Source organism: Oryctolagus cuniculus, chromosome 5 (genome assembly GCF_051225735.1).
Source record: "Oryctolagus cuniculus isolate XC-2025 breed Fujian yellow rabbit chromosome 5, ASM5122573v1, whole genome shotgun sequence".
NCBI lineage: Eukaryota > Metazoa > Chordata > Mammalia > Lagomorpha > Leporidae > Oryctolagus > Oryctolagus cuniculus.
In genome coordinates this window covers 166,670,776-166,680,926 of record NC_142871.1, presented here as the reverse complement: position 1 = coordinate 166,680,926, position 10,151 = coordinate 166,670,776, and the positions used below count along the sequence as shown (strand labels likewise).

Here is a 10,151-nt window from a genome sequence, read left to right as displayed (position 1 = left end):
TTCAGCTCTGGCTGTTGCGGACATTTGGGGAGTGAACCAGCAGATGGAAGACCTATTTCTCTGTCTCTACCTCTCTCTGTAACTCTGACTTCCAAATAATTAAAATAAATATTTTTTTAAAAAAAAAGAAATTCTACCTCTTAGGGGAAATTTGCTGTCTAAAATTGTATTTACTACTTTTTGTTTCCTCAGTTCTAGTTTCTATTAATAAAAATATAATTCTCAAAATTGATAGTGTTGTAACATACAATTTTTTCCTATTTATTCACTGGGATTCAGGATGTTGGGGAACACACACTTGGCTATCATAAAGCTGAAATTACCTGAAAGTTTTTTTTTTAATTGATGATTTCTCTCCCATCAAGTCTCTGCCAACTGAATACTTGCAATGGTATTGTTCCTTTTAATTCAGCTGAGAGATGGGAGATGTGGCTTCCAATTTTAGCTGTGGGATTTCTGGAACAAGTCGATAACCCTCCCTCTCAGGTCCAGGAGCCTAGGATGCAATCCAGGTCTCCCACATGGGTAGCTGTGTCCAGGGTGCAGACCTGAGAGATGGAGGCTGGGCCAGTGGCCGGGAGGTCCCACGAGCCTGGGTCCTGCGTTCTCTCTGTGGTCCTTTAAGAGCTGGGACCGCACGGCCACGTAAGCCTGGCGCATTCCTCACATGGTGTCTCCTGTCTGAGGAGCTCGGCCCCAAAGACACACAGGAGGCCTGACTGAACCCAGTGTTCCCCACACCTGTTAGAGTGTGTGGGCTCTTTCGTTGCGATGGCATCGTTGGCCTTATCACAAAGCTGTTGAACCTATCCCTAGTGGAGCACTTTAGCGATGCTCCCACAGCAGCAGGAGGTCTCCAGCCAAGAGGCATTCGCTAGCTTTGAGCTCTGTCTTCTTTTTTTTTAAATATTTATTTTATTTATTTGAAAGTCAGAGTTATACAGAGAGAGGAGAGACAGAGACAGAGAGAGACAGAGAGAGGAGAGACAGAGAGAGAGAGAGAGAGAGAGAGAGAGAGAGAGAGAAGTCTTCTATCCGATGGTTCACTCCCCAGATGGCCGCAACAGCCAGAGCTGTGCCGATCCGAAGCCAGGAGACAGGAGCTTCTTCCAGATCTCCCACGCAGATGCAGGAGCCCAAGGACTTGGGCCATCCACTACTGCTTTCCCAGACCACAGCAGAGAGCTGGATCGGAAGAGGAACAGCTGGGACTAGAACTGGCGTCCATATGGGATGCCGGCGCTTCAGGCCAGGGCTTTAACCCACTGCACCACAGTGCCGGCCCTGAGCTCTGTCTTCTAAATTGTTTCCCAGTTGGGCCAGGAAGGCTGAGGAGGGACAGACCACACCGTTGCCAAACAAGACTATGGATGGAGTGAAGAAGTACAGCGGGCAGTCCACCCTCCTGGCTACTGCAGGGAGGCCACAGACCGTGGCCCGCAGAGTCAGCAGGGGGAGTGCTCAGCCAAGACTCAGGGCCTTCCACGGGGCCATGGACCCCAGCCCACTCCTGCCCCACATGCACAGAGCCCCTCGGTGGAAACTTGTAGGGTGCCCAGTTTCACGTGGGAAATTCAGTGCCAGTCAAGGAGGGAAGGCGGTACTGCAGGTGAGGAAGGAAGGGATTCCCCTGGGGGGCTCATTTCCATAGAAACAAGCGGGGGGGGGGGCTGGGAACTGCCCCCCCCGGGGGGGGGTTTACAGATCCCGGAACGAGAAGGAGCCTAAGAAAGTGGAGCCTAAGGGTCACTTCCTCCATGTACAGAGGGAGTCTGGAGGCCAGGGGGGCCTGGCCAGGGGCTGCCGAGTCTGCAGGGGGGTGGCTCAGGGCTTCTGACGCCCCCCCCAACCCCACTCCTGCGGCCAATCCCAGCTGCACGTGGGAGGGGGCGTGTCCAAGGCAAGGGGACTCAGGCACCCACAGGTGCCTCTGTTTTGTCATTTTGGTTTCTCTGTCTTTGCACACGCATACTTCAGAATCTTTGTGGAAAAGCTGGAATCAAAAAAGTCAGGTCTTTTTGGCATAAAATAAAATGCCACCCGCACATAGCACAGTATGCATTTTCCACCGTATTTTAAAGGCTCCTGATAGCCCGATAGTCTTGGATACTCATTCGTATTTTTCCCTGCACCTGCTCTCTCCTTTGGAAGGAAGCATCTTTCTCGGTGAGTTGATATTTTCGAATGTCCAGAAGAAATAAACACAATTTTATTTTTCTATTGTTCTCTACTCAGACTTGAATCAACTTACATCCCTAGCTCCTCCAGGTAGCGTAAAAAATAAATTCCTTTACAGAGACGTACAGGGAAACATTCGCTCGTTCTATAAGTAGGTGCCAGGTGCAGTCTTAGCCTCTGGAATCCGCCATGAATAAAACGGAGCTCAACGTCTCACCCGGTAGAACTAACGACCCAGGACAGGGGCTCAGGGCCATAAGCAATGAACAGATGGAGTAAAATCTGCCGGATGCTAGAATGGGCCTTCGCAAGTGCTCACGGACTGCTCAGTGCCTGGGCGCCTGGGTAAAACGCAGACTGGAGGACGCGGGAGGCCCTGCACCCTCCCACCACACTTTCAGCAACAAAGGGTTGTGAGGGGAGGGCGGAGCCCTGTGTGTCCTGCGCCTACAGGGGCGAGTGGCTGAGTGGGAGGTGAGCTGGGGGCCGCCGCGGGCGGCGGCAGGAAGGCAGACCAGGTGGGAGGTTCAGAGGTCCTGCGCAGGCTCTGATGCTACTCAGAAGGACGTGGGGAGTTGACGAAGGTGCGAGGACCCTCCCAAGGCTCTGCACCTGACTTTACAGCAGTGGTTCGCAGCCGTCAAACCAGGAAACCATCTGCCTCTCATCAACCAGCCATAGCAACGCGCGGCTTACCCACTCCTAGCTAATGCGGAAAATAATTTTACTCAGCAGCAAAAAGGAGCCAACGACTAATGCATGCTGCACCCTGGAGGCCCCAGGTGGGCCTTCTGCTGCCTGGGCGCCACCAGGCACAAAACCACAGGGCACACGGCTCCCGCCCCCAGGGGCTTCAGAAATTTCCCGGAGACAAAGGACCAAAAGATAAGTTCCCTGTGGTGCAGAAAGTTTGGAATCCACGCAGTGTTTTCATAATATGCATTTTTCCATGAACTTTTTGAAAGCTCCTCTTATATGTGGATTTCAAAAAACAATTTTGCACCAAATAAGCATCTTTCAACTCCATTTTCTATGAACTTTTCAGAGTAGCCTCGCATAGGAGTTATCCAGGAATGCAGAGTTACGGAGGCAGGAAGCCGGAAGGTGGCTGTCGAGGGGTTGAGTAAGACTAAGTTCCAGTTGCAAAGAAGCACATGTTGGGGTGACGGGGACCTAAAACAGAGCCCGGTCTTGGAGACGGCTGCACGGCGCTACACGCGCACTCAGTCACTGAATTACACGCTCGTGATGAGTGTGTGGGGGATGCAGGCGCTGTGCCTCATTCAGACTGTTTTCAAAAAATGTTTTTTTAAAGGCAAGAAGAGCAGCGGCACTGCCTGGCTTCCGTTTCTCCAAGATGCACTCGACTGATGATCTGAGCGCTCGGCGCGGCCGGGAGGGAGCTGGTTGGAGGGCTGAGGGCCGCGGCACTGCCTGTCTTCCCTCTGCTTTGTCCTTAGTAATAGCTAATCCAGCTGCAGAACTGTGGGCTCACGGTGACTTCCTTCTTAGCCTGTTTTTCCCCGTTGATTTCTCCCGTGTTGTGTTAGCCCATTTCCCATGGCTATACCCGAGGGCCCGAGAGTGGCTGCTTTACAGAGAGATTGATTTGACCCACAGGTTAAGAGGCTACAGTCCAAGGTCAGGTGGCCCCTGGGCGTCAGCTCCTGGAAGGGCCTGACGTGGGTGGCATTGCAGTGGGGGTGCAGATGGGAGAGGTGGTGAGACGGGAAGCCACGGCGAGAGGGAGGGACCAGGTGGGCTCTATGTTAAGAACCCACTCTTGGCCGGCGCCACGGCTCACTAGGCTAATCCTCCGCCTTGCGGCGCCGGCACACCGGGTTCTAGTCCCTGTCGGGGTGCTGGATTCTGTCCCAGTTGCTCCTCTTCCAGGCCAGCTCTCTGCTGTGGCCCGGGAGTGCAGTGGAGGATGGCCCAAGTGCTTGGGCCCTGCACCCCATGGGAGACCAGGAGAAGCACCTGGCTCCTGGCTTCAGATCAGCGCAGTGCACTGGCCGCAGCGGCCATTGGAGGGTGAACCAACGGCAAAAGGAAGACCTTTCTTTCTGTCTCTCTCTCTTACTGTCCACTCTGCCTGTCAAAAAACAAAAACAAAAACAAAAACAAAAAAAAACCACCACTCCTGCGGGAGCGGACTCACCCCCGTGCCTTCCTACACCTGCACTCCCCATGGTCTAATCACCTTGCGTTGACCTCACGTCTCAAAGGTCCACTCACCTCACCCTGAGGCCCGAGCTTCCAACGCATGAACCCTCGGGAGACGCATTCCAACCATTCCCAGAACGCAGCTCTTCTATGGATTCTAATGAGATTCCTCCTGTCAATCAAACTGTCATTTTTTTTTGCGAATAACCTGTCTTTTCCTTTTATTAATAAGAACATTAAAAAAATTTTGTGTCAAAAATATAGACAAAAAACTGTGGAAAATGTTTTCGTGTTCGAGGGCTGATTTATCTAGTGTGTACGGAATGCCTGGAGATCAGAAAGAAAAACACGGACTCATTAGGAAAACGGGAAATGACGTTCTTTGGAGAAAAACTTCAAACGCTCCTTGAGCACGCAGAAAGGCGCTTCATGTTAGGGAAGGGGACAGTCGAGGGGCTGGCGCGGCGGGCGCGGGTGAAGCTGCCGCTTGCTTTGCCAGCTGCCTTTGTTCGAGTCCCTGCCGCTTTGCTTCCAATCCAGCTCCCTGCTAAAGCACCCGGGAAAGCAGCGCACAATGGCCCAAGGGTGGGAGACCCCCATGGAATTCTGGGCTCCTGGCCCAGCCCCAGCTGTTGCAGCCATCCGGGTGGTGAACCAGCCGATGGACGATCTCTCCGTCTCTTGGTCACTCTGCCTGTCAAATGAACAAATACACGAGCAACTAAATAAATAAATCTTTGAAAAAGTGAGCGTTGAAACTGTATGCTTTTTTTTTTTTTTTTTGACAGGCAGAGTTAGACAGTGAGAGAGAGAGACAGACAGAGAGAAAGGTCTTCCTTCTGTTGGTTCACCCCACAATGGCCGCCACGGCTGGCGTGCTGCGCCGATCCAAAGCCAGGAGCCAGGTGCTTCCTCCTGGTCTCCCACGTGGGTGCAGGACCCAAGCACTTGGGCCATCCTCCACTGCCTTCCCGGGCCACAGCAGAGAGCTGGCCTGGAAGAGGAGCAACCGGGACAGAATCTGGCGCCCCGACCGGGACTAGAACCCTGGGTGCTGGCGCCGCTAGGTGGAGGATTAACCTAGTGAGCCATGGTGCTGGCCAAAACTGCATGTTTTAAAAGTTTCGCCACCGACTTTGTTGCCAGGCCGTGGGGGCAAGGCCATTGTTGCGTGTGGAGTAGCACCCGGTCCCATCAGCAAGAGTTTAATTGACTTCCTCGCCAGTCTTTGCACTTTTAGGAATCTGTCTGGTTATTTATCACAGCATTATTTTCACTACCAAAATACTGGAGATGGCTCAATGTCCATCCATCAGCAGGAATCTGGTTAAACGGACCACAGTATAGTCACACACTGAAGCACCATGCAGCTATTAGAAACAAGAAACCATGAGGGAGTTCTCAGGATATAGCAAGTAAGAAAAAACAAAGCAAGGTGCAGAACATTGCCTATAACACACTAAATTCGGCAATTTAAGGAAGGGGGTATAAGGTCACTTAGGTAGACTTTTCTATCTACATGCATATTTGCTATGGTTGCAAAAGGAATCATTGGAAGGATGCAGGAGAACTAAAAATGGTCTCTGACAGGTTGGAGACGGAGAATCGGGTGTTGAGTGTAGGGAAAGACAAGACCTCCCAGAGTTCACCTGTTGACATAACTTCTACTTCAAACCATGGAGATACGCTGTGTACTGTATACAGAAAAGACAACAATCTGGAAATTTAAAACAAAAGGAAAGCATTCGAATAGAATTGCATATCAGATTGATAATATAGCCGAAAGGGTTTCTTTCAAGTGGGCTGCAAGCTGTCTTGGCTGCACCCCTGTTTGAATTCAAACACACAAAGACTCTGGAAGTGCACGCAGTGGTCATGTTGTTGGTAGGAACGTGGTTCAAGGCTAAGCAAGTGTGTAATTACAATAATATTTTTAGAACAGAATATTTTCAGAACAGAAGAAGTCAAATACAAAAGGGAAGATGTTGGGGCTGGGCCTGGTTTGTGTCCCGGCTGTTCCACTTCCCTTCCAGCTCCCTGTTGATGGCCTGGGAAAGCAGCACACGATGGCCCCAGTGCTTGGCCCCTGCCACCTATGTGGGGGACCTGGATGGAGCCTCTGGCTCCTGGCTGCAGCCTGGCTGAGCTCCGGCTGATGTGACCAAGCTGGGAGCGAATCAGTGTATGAAAGACCTCTCTCTCTCTCTGTCTGTCCATCTATCTCTATAATTCTGACTTTCGAAATAAATAAATGCCTTATAAAAAGAGCGAGAGTGGGTAGCTGCCCCCTGAATCGCTCTGACTTCCCAGGCGCTCTTACTCTCGAACAAGCTCCATCATGACTCCAGCTGCTCTGCAGATGGGCCCTCGCCGGCGCCAGCACCGTGCTGTTTAGACTCCAGCCTCCCACACCGAGAGCTGACTCAGCCGCAGGGAGCCGATGAGGACAGGGAGGACTCAGCACAGCCCGCCTGGGTCCCCATGCCTTGGACGGCCCTTTCGGCCTGCGCGGTTCTTCCTGCGTGCAACTCCCAGCCGCCTCCACCTACCCGGGAGCAGAGCCAGAGCTGAGCACGCCGGCCCAGGGTCCCCCTGCCGGGCTCCGTTGCCTCCTGTCCCGGCCCAAGGTCTTGTTTGTGAGGACTCCGGTTCTCAACTGTTCCTTCTCGCTGTGTGAGTTATGCTTGGTCTGCCACAGCTGAGTGTTTGCAAGACGCTCCTCAAGGAGCAAGCTCACGGCGCCTCCCAGGCCAGACATCTGCTACGCCAGTCTGCAGATGTTTATTCAACTGGTATCTACGGCTCCGTAGTTTGTGCTCGCTGTGCGATCTGGAACCGTGGAAACATTTTAGAACTCAAAAGGCAAGGCGCTAACATGAAACATTAATATGATTTTTGCCAGGAAAATCATCTGTCTAAACTGCTTGTTTCGCCAGTGAGGCATGAGCAAGGGGACGTCACTCTTCTCAGGTCGCAGGAGTTGGTGACAGAACACCAGCTGGACCCCAATTCCATTACTTTGCACACCACACCATAGCCCCCAAAAGGGTCTGATTGGATGTGCGGCGTGGGGAGGGAGAGATGAGTCATGGATAGCACAAATTAAAGGTGTGTGGCCCACACGATGCACCTCCCCACGGGGACCCAGTTGCTGTAGCATTTTTTTAAAAAGATTTATTTATTTATGCAGAAGGCAGAGTGACACAGTGAGTGAGAGGGAGAGAGAGGAATGGGGCGTGGGGCTTTGCTATTCTGGCTCCCTCCCCAAATGGCTGCCATATCAGAGGTTGGGTCAGGCTGAAGCCAGGAGTCGGGAGCTCCATCCTGGTCTCCCACATGGGTGGCAGGGGCTCCAGAACATGGAGCTTGATTTGGCAGGGAGCTGGATGGGAAGTGGAGTAGCTTGGACTTGAACCTGTACTCTGATGTACAGCTTAACTCGCTGTGCCACAACACTGGCCCCTGTGTTAGCATTTGAAAACACTACGCCCTTGAGCACAAGCGGCACTTCTAAACTGATTTTCACTCAGTGGATGTTACAAGCAGAAAGAAATATTTCTTCTCCTTCTTTTTAAAAGATTTATTTATTCATTTCCAAGTCGGAGTTACAGAGAGCAAGGAGAGTGAGAAAGAAAGAGAGAGGTGTTCCATCCACGGGTTCACTCCCTAGATGGCCACAACGGCTGGGGCTGGGCCAGGCCAAAGCCAGGAGTTTCATCCAGGTCTCCCATGTGGCTGCAGGGGCCCAAGCACTTGGGCCATCTTGCACTGCTTTCCCAGGCCATAGCAAGGCACTGAATCAGAAGTGGAGCAGCTGGGACTTGGAACAGAGTCCCATGCGATGCTGACACTGTGCCACAGTGCCGGCACCCGAAATAGTTCTACTTAAATAAAAGCAGGAACTGGCCAGCGCCATAGCTCACTTGGCTAATTTCCACCTGCGGCGTCGGCACCCTGGGTTCTAGTCCTGGTTGGGGCGCTGGATTCTGTCCCGGTTGCTCCTCTGCCAGGCCAGCTCTCTGCTGTGGCCCGGGAGTGCAGTGGAGGATGGCCTAGGTCCTTGGGCCCTGCACCCACATGGGAGGTCGAGAGGAGGTACCTGGCTCCTGGCTTCGGATCGGCGCATCCCACTTGGGGGATGAACCAACAGAAAAAAAAAAAAAGGAAGACCTTTCTCTCTGTCTCACTAACTCTGCCTGTCAAAAAACAAAACAAAACAAAACAAAACAAAAACAAAACAAAACAAAACAAAACAACAACAAAAACCAGGAACTTTGCTTAGAAATTAACTCATGAATTAAGATGTGGGAGATTTCGAATTAGGAAGCATATGTTAAGACATTTGATTATTCTTTCCATTAAGTGAAACAATTTGGGATATATTTGCAGAAAGAAAACTACTAAGATCTACCAGCACTATTTCCAGTTAACACATGGATGTTAGTTAATCTGACTCAGCAAATTGCTCCATGTAAACAGGTGTCCTTTATGGCTCATCACGAAGACTGACATTTATGTCCCACATTTGTTTGGCACGTTATATCTTGCAGGTCATTTTTAATTACAGGTTGGATATCCTTTGTATGAAATACTTGGGACCAGAAGTAGGAGGATTTCACAACTTTTTGAATTTTGAAATATTTGCATATATACAATGAGATATCTTGGGGTGGAGCCCAAGTCAAAACTCAAAATTCACTTACGTTCCATGCATACCCTAAGGTGTATGTCGCCTGAGGGTAATCATATCCTCTGTATTTGGCACACTTGCCTTTGACTGTGACCGCCCTATGAGGCCTGGTGCAGAATCTTCCACTTGAAGCCATGATGTTGGTGGGGAAAAAGTTACAGATTTAGAGTGTTTCAGATTTTGGGCTAGGGATGCTCAACTTGTACCTACTTTTTATGTTTCCTTAACTTTATAAAACCCTCTTGGATGGGTAGCATTTGTTTTCTTATCCTTAGAAAGATGGGGAAGTTAAGGGCTCCAAATACCATCTGACTCACCCGGGACTGTTTATCATGCTGGTGGCAAAACCAGGACACGTTGTCACGTCGCCTGTCTCCGATCTGTGCAATCTTTCCTGAAGACTCAGGTTGTACAAGGTCAGGGTTTGTCCTACCTGTTTCAATGTCCTGCCACCAACGCTGCCACCAAGACAGGGAGGCGTTGTGGAAGTCCCTGATCCACTGCTGGGCAGCACCCTCGGGGATTATGGTTTTCATCATAAACAGAAGCCTGGCTTTCCTGCTCATCCCTGTGGGTTGCTTCTGACTTTTTGCTGGGTACTTACTCAGGATGTGCACACAGACTTTGTGTCGGGTCATCGTGGCAGCCCAGCAGGTCTTTCCTCTGGGGAGTAAACCGAGCGTGCTACCACACTGGGCAAGCTGCACACTGTTAGTGTGAAAGGCAAAACAGACCACGACAGAATTATCTCTGCTTCCTCTCAACTTCACTTGGAAGTTTTTCAGCACTAAGGGAGATTTTAAAGAGGTGAACGTGAGTGCTAACATACCATTTAACATCTGATGACGTTTGCTTTATCTTTTTTTTTTTTTTTTTGCTTTATCTTTATGCTTGGGGTTTTGTAGCTGCTGCTGCAGACTGCCTGTGTCATGCCATTCCTCTCCTAATGATGAAGAATGCGTGCATCTCCAAGGAAGTGGGACAGACTCCCACAGAACCGCAACGTGTCTGCTTTCAAAACACAACTTCGGCAGTTCCAGCCCCAGGGAAGGCAGAGGCGGTTGAACCGAGCGGATGAGCCCTTCCTCTTAATTTCCCCCTTGGCAGGTGCGTCCAC

General features: G+C 50.9%; 1 long non-coding RNA gene across 1 annotated transcript; it reads right to left on the bottom strand.

Moving 5' to 3' along the window:
- Positions 1-4,701: 4,701 nt before the first annotated feature.
- Positions 4,702-7,024, bottom strand: LOC149126851 (uncharacterized). The gene is made up of 2 exons (XR_016233503.1): positions 6,894-7,024; positions 4,702-5,038 (listed from the first exon to the last, which is right to left on the bottom strand). It is a non-coding gene; the product is annotated as an uncharacterized LOC149126851 (long non-coding RNA).
- Between the last annotated feature and the right edge of the window lie 3,127 nt (positions 7,025-10,151).